Below are 11,962 nucleotides of genomic sequence, written 5' to 3' on the forward strand. Positions count from 1 at the left end.
GTTTTTGTGTTTGAATGTGTCATTTTGAGTAGAAAATGAACTCAAAATGTCACAAAATGGCAAGTAACTAATCCTAACAGCAAAAGCAATGATAAAACAGTATAAACACAGCTGGAAAACAGTGAAAAATCAACCTCATTAATTATTCAAAGCCCAGTGCATGATGGGAACACCACAGTATCATAAAAGTTGAGTAATTTTACTTAATTTTATAACACTGATATTTACGCTTTCATTTCTACACACTTGAATTGAGTACTGATACAGAATTTACTTTTTTTTTTATTCTTGTAAAACTTGGCTATTTTGAGAAACAATAGGCGCAAAACGATTTGCGCAAAACTCTTGCGATTTTTTTTAAATGTCGACAAAAAACTATTGCGAAATGACGGCGTTTCCAATAACCGATGTCATGTGACTAAAACTTAATTTTTTCCTCTCGCGAAAAGTCATTCCAAAAATCACAGCAACGGACGTTGGCAGGTTTATGCATCTTAGCCACCGCACTGGCCATTATTATTAATAAAAGGAGATGTATGTGTGTTATCCAATCATTAATGGAAAGGAATGACCCTTCTTATACTTGTGAGCGGCACATATGAGGTGTTTCTGGGTGTTTCTCCCTCAGTTCTGCTTCGAGGTCTTGATTGTGGCATTTCTTTGAGGTGTAGAATCCAGTATTCCTGTAATTCTTCTGTCTTTTATGAATTTAATAAAGAGCTCTGTCTCGTATTCTGTCCAAACACACCGCGTCATCTACGTCAGCTGACCTGTAAATGTTTCCATTGCAGTTTTGCGAAATATTTCTTTTTCGAATTGCCTGAAAAACCCCCTCATGCGAGCGTAAAAACTTTTTTGCGATAAATGGGAGTTTTTGCGAAATTGACATGTTTCCATTTTCAATTCGCAATTTCAATTTGCGCAATTTGAAGGGTAATGGAAACGTGGCTACTGACAGATAAAAGCAATGTATTATTCATAAACGTATAAGTTAAGCATAAAATGTATACAGACAGTGTTTTTGCTTATTCCAAAGCCTATACTAATAACTAATAATAAAATATGGCTCTTAAAAAACGTTCAAAAGTTTGGTGTCTGTATGATTTTTTTTTTTTTTTTTTAAAGAATAATTGTATTAAAGGTCCCATGACATGCTACTTTTTGTAGGTTTTAATATAGGCCTTAGTGGTCCCTAGTACTGTATCTGAAATCTTTTTCCAAAAATTCAGCCTCGGTGCAGAATTATAGCCACTACAAGCCAGTCCCAGAATGAGCTTCCTTCAGACGGGCCGTTTCGGTGTCTGTAGCTTTAAATGCTAATGAGGAGGAGAAAGGCGGTGCAAGGTGGAGGGTGGGTGTGGCCTTGACCATCTTGCAGCAACAGTACCATGCATGTTTACGTTGATATTGCAATGGCACGAAGACACGCAGTCGTTCAAGCATTTCAGTTTGACCCAGAATCGGATCCAGATGGAGAAGCAACGGATGAAGAAGTTGCAACTCAGCAGCTCCAGCAGGACGTCTCCGAATGGTTAGTTTAAAATATTATACTGGATACGGTACTTTAGTGAATAACAATAATACTTAAAATTAGATCTATGAAACGGCAAAATAATATTACATAATTTATTTATAAATGTATTAATTTATATTTCATATTTCATATTAAAAGTATATATATATATAATTATATTGTGGTATACATCTGAAGCAGACTTATACAGATTTGTGCATTGTGTACAGCTCTATAAATAAAATTTGTATGTTTTTTTTTAACAAAAAAACAAAACAAATTATTGCTTCTCTCTCACGTGCTGATAATTTTAAAACCGGTGTTAATTGCTGTGTCAGCTGTTTAAGCTGCAAATAGCATGGGGGAAAAACTGTTTATTGTGCCTCTATGTTCTAGTACAGAGATCTGTAACGTCTGTAATTTATCTTATTACAATTACATCAAGCTCTGCGATCTTGAAATGCGGATATCGCGCGCGCCATATAACCAACAGGAAAACGGTTCCAAATAACAAAGAAATGTACAACACTCGCGTTACAGTGTGTGTATTCACACACATACTTGATGCTGTCTACCTTTACATTAGCGCAAGTAACTGCATTGCTAATGTGACAGCCACATTCTACGTGTAACAAGCTAGGTAACCATAAACAGTAAAGCAACACTTATATATCATTAGTTGACTTGCTTGTCCGAGGTATGAAGCTGAGCCAAAGAGAGTTGGTACTGATCCAGACTTTAGTTTCAGACGTTCAGCAAGCCCAGCTCTGTATTGACCCAAGTTGAGGAAACAGTCGTCGGTGAAATGTTGGCCGCAGACATGCAAAACTTTGGGAAGTTGAGTCGGCGCATTTCCAGAGAAAATGAAATTAATCCACTGGTTCTTCTGGGGCTTGAAGGAACTAAAAAAAGGTTTCGGTGTTCATTTGTACATCCAATTATTGAGCAATTATTATGCTTCGCTCGCTCAAAAGCCATGATATCTCTCCTGAACAAACTAAAATCGCGCGCGCGCTTTCCTACTTCATAGCTCATATTCTCATGGGCGGGGAAATATTCTCTGGGCGGGCCAAGCAGAGAAAGGGGAGGTAACATTTCCTCCTTATGACGTCATAAAGAGGAGATTCAAGATCAGCACGAATGAGCCTCCATTTTCTCAAAGGCAGAGAAAGATAGCAAAAGCTCGATTTACACTGATTAAAATTTCTAGAAACTTGGGGACCATATACAGGCTAGGGGAACTCATATTAATGTTAAAAAACCTCAGAAAGTGAAAATTTCATGTCATGGGACCTTTAAGCAAGCATGATTTAAATTGATCAAAAGTGACAGAAAAGACTGGCTTCCAGAAAAATGTGAAGATGTTACACAACATTGCTAATAATAATAAATGTTTCTTGAGCATCAAATCATCATATTAGAGTGATTTCTGAAGGATCACTGAAGACTGGAGTAATGATGCTGAAAATTCAGCTTTGATCACAGGAATAAATTACACTTTACTATATTCACATAAAAAATTCACAATATTACTGTTTTTATTGTATTTTTGATCAAATAAATGCAGCCTTAATGAGCAGAAGAGAATGATAAAATGTGTCTAAACTGAAAGTTTTAAATCGGCTGAAATTGGTCAAATGACATTTTCTGATTTCCCTGAAAGCCTCACAAAGTTCCAGAGCAAATGTGTGTCTCAATTATTTCCATGGATATTTTGTCCGTTCTGTAATCTATGGAACTATGTCAAAGTCATCGCACAGCCGCAGCACTACGCCACACAACAGAATAATCCATTAAACTGGATCAAATGAGATCACCTTATATTTCTCCAAAGCTTTTTCCAAATGTTAAAAAAAAAAACTTTCACCACCACCTCAGCATTTTACATCCATGTGGATGAAGACGTTTAAAGTTAAATGTCATCCCCTTGCTCACATATACATGTGTTTTTACACTACAGTGAAAGGCACAGATTAAACGACAAAATAAACTGATGCAGTTCATAGTTGCATAAAACTGCATCTTAATAATGGACTCTTTTCACATTTCAAAGCCCAAGTCATCATAGTTAGGGTAAAAATTAGGGGTGTAACGATACCCTCATATCACGATACTTAACTCACGATACGATATTATTGCAATACTCCAAGACATATGGTAAAAGGTTAACAAAAAATTTACTCTTTATTAAAATGTTAAATTTGGTATTAAATTGGGGGTGGAAATGAAGCTTGGACTTGGTGCTCATAACCCAATGCACAAGAAAATAGAGATATAATAAATATAAAAAATGTATGAGTCTGAAGCTGAAAATACACAATATTTTAGGCGAATATGCTTGCGCTCTGTCACTGACAAGATGTAGGCTAGCCTATTTAAAATAATGTAGGCCACTTTTTACTAGTAACATCAGACATTTGGCATTATCAAGACCCACAGATATTCCCCCATTGCATTATTATACATTCAATTCAACATTATATATATATATTAGGGGTGTAACGATACACAAAACTGACGGTTCGGTACGCCCCACGGTTTTGACATCTCGGTTCGGTTCGGTGGGGTGGGGGCTTTTTTTTTACAGTGGTTTAATGAACAAATTCTGTCTTTGTCTTTAAATTAATTCAATTACAATGGCAAGGATAAAAAATAAAATAAAAAAGATCTGCTAATGCTGTAAACTCTATAGGGAACCCACCATAGACTGTAAAAAATATGGACAAAGCGTCTGTGACGTCACCCATAGACTTTCTGAAGAATGGTTTTGAAGCCGTTTATGGGGGGTATGGGCGGCGCCATCTTGGAAAATCTTGGGAAATCCTAACCCCGCCCCCCTTCTGACGCAGCGCGCATCATTCAGCTCGCTCTGCTAAGTTACTCCGGTTCTCTGTGTATATTTTAATCTCTGTGTACATTTCAGGCAACGAAATATGTTATAAAACACCACACTAACTCTTTTCGTTTTCATTTAAAGAAATATTAAACATTATAGCCACACAAATGTTATTCACTGCACATAACGTTTGCCTATTTATAACAAAACGAAATATAAAACACAAACCTGCCTCGTTTTAAATATAATATAAAAATATTAAACATTTTAATATGGTCCAGGCAATATGTGCATTTGTACTAAACAACAGATGTTGCAGTAAACAACATTACATATCATATGCGTTGTATTAAAATTTAAAATGACAAAACTCAACCCAGTATATTTTTGTTAAAATTCAGTTTTATCAATATAAGTAAAAGGTAAAGTTACAAGAAGCTATACAAATAAAGCAAACAATTCAGTCATAAAAAGTCAGCGCTCGATCTAGTCTAACCATACAACGGTAACGTTACAGTAAAATAGCTTATAAAGTTATGAAACTTCCCCTCAGCCAAAACGATTGCCCAGGGAACAAATGATAGATTTAACTTACGTTACGAGACCAAAAACCGCCCGTTAGATATACAGAAGACGAATCATGTTACCACTACAGAGACGCCAGAGACCGCGGCATATCAGAACGTCTAGCCGAGGAAAGCCTGTTCCAGGCGGGGTACATCGCGCCGAGCGCCCGGTCATCGCTGGATCTCACAACTGGATACAATTTTCATAAATCTTTATAAATAAACCACAGATTTGAGCTTTAAACAACTACATTCTCGCCTGAAAAACTCTTAAAACTACATTTCATGATACAGAAACAGTAGTATTATATGTCAACTGTATTAAAAAATGGCGGTTCTTATGTTGTCATTCTCCGTGCTCTGTCGTGTCAGCTGTCAATCAAGCTGTCAATCAAAGTTAACCACGCCCTTATTGTCATACATTTTATATCTAAATATGATCTAAACTAACGAGTTAGAAAAAAATTCACAGCCCTCATGGTTGTCAGGCACTCGGAACCTATCGAAAAATACAATAAAAGTCCATGGGACCAACCTGTAAAAACATGAATTTATGCTGTGAAAACGGACATTTTAACATGGGGGCTATGGACATTTGCTCCCTTTTGGGACCTTCCCCTAGCGGATTTTCGATGTATTGCAGTTTTTCGCACTTCCGGGTAGGCTTCATTTTTCAGATCAGAATGTTGCCGCTTGGAACCCACACATTACTATAACCTTAAAGGTTAACAGAGCCTAGACTTTTAGCCTAATTTCATATACTTTTTATTTTTAGATATAATAATCAACACTCAACACATTGTATGAAAACATGTAAACTGCACATAAGGCAGTTTTCTTATTAACTTATGTTTTCTACTCTAATTTGTTATTGAAATATAAATATTTACAGTTTTTATGACAGATATTTAAAACATAGGCTACATTAAATAATCAAGATATCAATCATTAACATGTTAAGTAAAATATATTATATCGAATATAGTGCATTTATTTAGTGCAAGAGTTCATTTAGGAACCAACAAGCTGTGGGCACTGAATGACTTGCCTGAGGTAAATATAAGGCTATGTGACAAACTAAGACGTTTTATTGGCGTCTTTCCGCTGCTGAAACACTGATCGATTGATTACACAAGTTATGATGCCTTTCAGTAAGTATACTGTATCTTTTAACATACCTTCAGGTGTCCATTCATGTTTATTCTGTAACTGAGGAAGAGAATCGCGTTTACTCGCGCTCCGCGCTGCCGCTTTAAATGAGGAGCTAGTACAGTAATCTGTCACGCCACATCAAAGAGCGACAAAACGGCATTTATTGTTTGAATTTCGTGATCAAATAGACAGAATTTGAAAGATTACACCTTGCTTATTATCGAAAGTAACAAAATACGGAGCTTGCTATTATAGGGTGTTAATGGTGGTTAGGCTATAACGCTGTGTTCGTTGTGTACACATAAGACATGAGGTCCATTGAGCCGGGGCAGAAGAGGGCGGGGCGGGGCGTCCTCGGTACGCCATGAGAGTATCGCGATACGTATCGTGGGTGGTGTATCGCGGTTTTTCGGTTCGGTTTGAATATCGTTACACCCCTAATATATATATATAGTAGTTTAATGTAGTACTGACACTAAAACTCAGTAAACTTTAATTTTTTACTCACACAGAAATTTCCATTACTATCCACGATACATATTGATGCACTTTTGTATTGCGATATATTGTGACACGATATATTGTTACACCCCTAGTAAAAATCTATATGGGGAATGGAAACTACATCAAATATATATTTTTTTGCATTCCTATTTGCTCAAATAGCACAAGAAAAAAAAAAAATCCAAGATAGCACTTTACAAAACCATCCAAAAATATAGAGATTTGTAAGATTGATTACAGCAGTCAGAAGAGAGAAAGATGTCATAAACAACCTTGAAGCAGCTTTAAATGCTTTTCTGAAATGGTATTCCAAAGTAATATAACACAAATAATAGTATTAAAACTCAAAAGTCCGCGAAAGGGTACATTTCGGTTTTTTTATGCACGATATATCGGCCACCATATCGGTATCGGCCGATATATGTTCATTTTTAATTTTATCGTTATCGGCCTCATGAGAAAATTTTGCCCAGCGCTCGCAAAATCGCCTGCCCGACGTCCCGGGGCGTTGTGTTTTCCAGTCGGGCTACCAAAATGCATAACCGGCCTGCCCGACGGGCTATCTGAAATAGTGTTCGCTTCAGTCTTGTTATAATCAGATTCAGCGCGTTATTTATCTTCAATCCGCAGCGGCGCGCACGTCAGAAAGAGAGAGAACAGGGTGTGCGTATGTTCATCTGAGTCTCATTGGTCTGTCACTCATTGGTCGGTGGTGCTCGTCAATGTCAGAATATTTGAGATGACCAATCAAATCAAAGTAGGCGGGCTTTATGTTCACAAGAAGCTGCAGAGCGCGAATTTGAGCAGAGCGACTCGCTTCAGTTTACGGCCAAGTGCGAGATAAGATGTAAGTAGCTAAACTAAACATTTCATATTTAACAGCTTTTTTAGGTCATAAATGTGAAACAAATGACAAAAATAATCAGGCAAATGAATATACTTTTGTCTAATTTCGCCATTTTGAACTGAAAATAGGCCTGTAATGTGACTAATAATTAGTTTACTGTCATTGTGAGGGGACATTAGCATTAACAAAGCCATTTTCATCATAGGCACAAGAATAATAATGAATGTGTACATGTTGAGAATTAATATACAATTTGTAGCCTTCAGTAAATTAAAAAAGTTCAGCTTTAGGTGGGGAAGAACCAGGGCAAGATGAGGAGACTGAGAGAAAAAGAAAGAGTGATGGATAAGAAGTGAGAGCAGGTATCATCTACTGCCCGCTGACATGGTTTTAAAGCTATTTCTTATCCTTTTTGGGCCTTCAAACATCTTGAAATGGACATATCAGAGAAATAAAAAATTTGAACCCCCTAATAACTTTAAATGTAGGACCTCTTTGATTATAAAGCCCTGTCTACGGCCCTGTATTTGGAATAAGATCAATAATGAATGTGTACATATTGTGAATGAATTTAATAAACTTAGTTAGGCTACCTAGCTTTCCTAGTAGCTTTCAGTAAATTAACGTGTCTGAGAAAATGATTCATAAATCAACCTGTCAGTTGACCCTTTGTTAACTTTCTTCACTGACAGACAAAAATGAAAAGCCTATATCAGTCAAAGCTCAGCTTTAGGAGGGGAAGAGACAGAGCAAGAGAAAAACAAAGAGAATAGGAGTGTGATGCGAAAAATAAGGAGAGAAAAATAATCAGCTGCCCACTTACATGGTTTTAAAGCTATTGTTATCCAATTTTTTTTGCCCTTCAAAACATCTTAAAATGCACATATGTAGATCAGAGGAATCAAAATTTTCTCGGGGGAGCCCCCGAACCCCCCTAACTAGCATATCTCACATTCAGGACCTCAGTGATGAAAAAGCCCTGCCATCTCCATGTTAATGAAACTAGTTAATAGTGAGTATTAGACCCTAAACTAAAGAGTTACTTTTATTTTATTTTATCATACCCTCATTGGGGGCTGAGCCACAGACACAGACTGATTCATGTTCCATACTGGTCACACAAATTTCAGTTCAGTTATTACCAGATGCATATTTGTTGATATTTGTGTTTTGAAAAAGTTTTTGATTCATTGTTTTGACTCATAAATATTCTACATTAAAAATTGTAGTCTTTTTATATGGGCTAGTAAAATTCATTTCGGGCTACCAAAATCTGAAGAGTGCCTGCCCGAAGGGCTACCAGCGATTTTGAAATTTTGCGAGCCCTGTTGCCGATATATTAAATCCGATAAATAATGTATTATTTCCTTCAGCTGAGACACTTCAGATGCGCACTGTTCAACATGATGCTTTTGAAGTGCTTGAAATGGAATCACTTTGAAAAGGAAAATGTTGTCAAATGCAACATGTGCAAAATCTGTCATATCGGCTACATAAATAATGAGAACATTATTATAATTGTGTGCTTGGAACATATTAGTGAGACTTTTGTTTTTGTAATCAGGCTCTCAAAAATTATTTGGATTTATATTTATCGGCCAATATATCGGCTTTCAAATATAAAGAATTATCGGTTATCGGTATCGGCCAAAATGTAAATATCGGTGCATCCCTACGTTTTTGCATTGGCTACAGGGTATAACCGAGCAATTGCATGCATCCATGAGCATATAATGGCCAACAAAACACAGCTAACCAATGCACAGGAACTGAGCTAAATCAGATAAGACTAAAGAGTGGCTGAGCAGACATTTGTAATTGTCCATCTCCATCTGATAAATGCCATACTCCAGCATTTAGTCATCTCGACTGAAAACAAAAGCCCCAGGCCAACAGAAAACAGCCACCGGCTCCGCAACTACCAGACAACGTTGTTTGAAAAACTGTGTGTTTTAAGTTTTACAGCCCCTTACTGAAAAGCAATACACAATACCAATGTCAAGCAGGGCTGGGGAAACGGACATGGGTATTGAGCTGTGAAATATGCTGAGACGGGTAAAACCGGGATGATGAGTAGGCCTGAATGTTATCCAGGGAGGGGAGAAGGTGGTGGTGACTTGGCAAATAGTGAGAACTGAGAATGCACAAATAAAATGTAAAAATAAGATGAACAATTGAAGATTTCATTGGCAAATCTCACTGGGCTCCAGCGTCACGAGCCAAATCACATGATGAGGGGAATGCCAACAAAATGCAACGTCATGCTGATAGAAAGCGGCGGTGGTTATCAAAGTCGTGCACGTTAGACATGTGAGCAGTTTGTTTTGTTTGGATGTTTTCTAACATGAATTTGACCAACACTGCACATGTTCTTTCACTTGACGAAAAGAAACCATTACAGACTGTTTATGGCAAGCCGTTTACGCATTTATACAACCATTTTGTAACTTTTTTTTTTAAATACTTTTTCTCTCAAATTCATTCAAATTATTTCACTATTAAACAGATACTAGTATTTATTTATTTATTTATTAGATACAGTACTAGTACTTATTTCAATAGTGTAGAATACTATGTATTCTAATCACTTCTGGTGCCTAGAACAGTTTTACTAGTTACTATTCAGTAGGTAATAGTATATAACCAATAGTTAGTATCTATTCCAGTTTTTCTAGTATTTATTTATCGGACAGTGGGGCTGTCAAATTTAAAATCGTAATCAAATTTAAAATAAAAAAAATCAATTTTATGTGTGCGTCAGGCAGATTTATCAGTGGCGCAGGAGATGTGATAATAATATTAAACAATTATTCAAAGAACCCCTGTGATGATGAAATTCAAGTTTTTATTGTTGTTTATATGTCTATGTGGTATTTTTAACCATGTGTAAATTCATAAGTCGACACCATTGCTGAATATTTTCTCCTTAAAACTGCAGTGAACCAAAGACAGTCTCAAAAACACGCTTTGAAATCGCAGTTGTTCTGTTCTCTACGTCACAAATGCTATGATGAACTATATACCTTTTTTGTTGTTGTTGTTCAAAGCATTTCTAACATTGAAGCAAGGGTGTCAAGTTACATTCAAGCTATTTTTAAAAACGTTTAAATATGTCATTTTTGTGATCAAAGATGAGTTAAGGGATAAAATGATTGACTACAGGTGGACTTTAATGCAGTGCATTAATACAGTATCTTGTGGCCTCAGGAGACAAACCAAAAGCTTTTCCCCGTAAATGAAATTATGCCTTTTAAATTAGAATATTAATAATATTTTAGAATAAAATTCGAATTAGTTTTTATAGCCATTTTTGGCAGGCTTATTGGACACTATATATTTACCAGCATCCATTCCAGATGTTACTAGAAACATGTCTTATCACACATAACAAGTGCTAGTGTCTAAAGAATGAGTACTTGTATTTAATGAACAGTTAGGCCTAGTAGTTAAACCGAAAAGTGTATTACAATAATCCACTATTGGATTGTATACTATTAATTAAGATATAAGTAACAGTAACTGAAACAAGACTGGTTAGGATAGGATAAATGTTAAAACGGCTTGCCACACAGATTATGTGATCTGCATAAGCCCATTCAAACTGTAACGTTATTAACTTAGTATAATTATTAGGCGTAACTAGTACCCAGATCAAAGGTTTTTTAAATATAAAAAGATCGGAAGTGGATCAAATTATTTAAGATTTTACACATAAACCCTGGAGGTTTAAATAAACCATTTTAATGAGCCATATGAGACACTGATGTAAACATTTAAACACCACACTTTCCTCTATTCAGCAACAAAGGCTATTTATCATGTCAGGAGGATCCCTTCCTTTCATATCCATTCAAAAATCTAAAATAAAATCTTACTTAAGTAAGCCATGTCATTAGCTCATTAAAAGCAGGATTAGGCTAGGCTAACCTACCAATAAATCTGTCTTAATCTTTCTGATATAACGGGCGGCCCGCTGCATATATCGTCATTATGATATGAACCAACCACATTTGTTGAAACATATCTAATGTCAAACATAACAAAATGACAGCATAAAAGGATATCTATAAGACGACAAAAATGACAGAGCAAACATGTATTCGCGTGAAACATAAACCTTGATTTTGCGCACCGCCAAACAACATGACAACATTAGCGCCATTTCCATCCACCTGCGTTATTCAACGATATTCGGCTAGAAATTAGCAAATAAAACGCGCTGACAGAAAACTAGAGAGACTTACCCTTCAGATTAGAAGACGCTCAGTAAAATACAACGTTTGTATTTTTAAATAACAGCAGAAATAGAGTCCGTGTTTGTTGGTTGGTGTTGACGCTGGCTGCGGTAATGCTCGTCTGCTCTGAATCCGTTAGCCACGCCCACCTGACCGAGAAGTCACGTGACACCTGAGAAACATCCTCGCACTCTTCACATGAGACTTTCCCATTGCGTAATTGTTGGAATGTTCTACAAATATCTACAAGAAAGACTCGAATATATGTTTAAAAGATAGACAGAAAGAGACAGAAAATTCATTTTTTCC

The 11,962-nt window shown here is 36.3% G+C and overlaps 1 protein-coding gene across 1 annotated transcript in view; it reads right to left on the reverse strand.

Moving 5' to 3' along the window:
- grinaa (glutamate receptor, ionotropic, N-methyl D-aspartate-associated protein 1a (glutamate binding)) overlaps positions 1–11,808 on the reverse strand; it is a 28,857-nt gene extending 17,049 nt beyond the window's left edge. Inside the window, exon 1 of the mRNA XM_079878954.1 lies at positions 11,663–11,808. The gene's annotated coding sequence lies outside the window, so the exon portion shown is untranslated. The remainder of the gene's footprint in view (positions 1–11,662) is intronic.
- Between the last annotated feature and the right edge of the window lie 154 nt (positions 11,809–11,962).

Source organism: Squalius cephalus (genome assembly GCF_949319135.1).
Source record: "Squalius cephalus genome assembly, chromosome: 8".
Classification (NCBI taxonomy): domain Eukaryota; kingdom Metazoa; phylum Chordata; class Actinopteri; order Cypriniformes; family Leuciscidae; genus Squalius; species Squalius cephalus.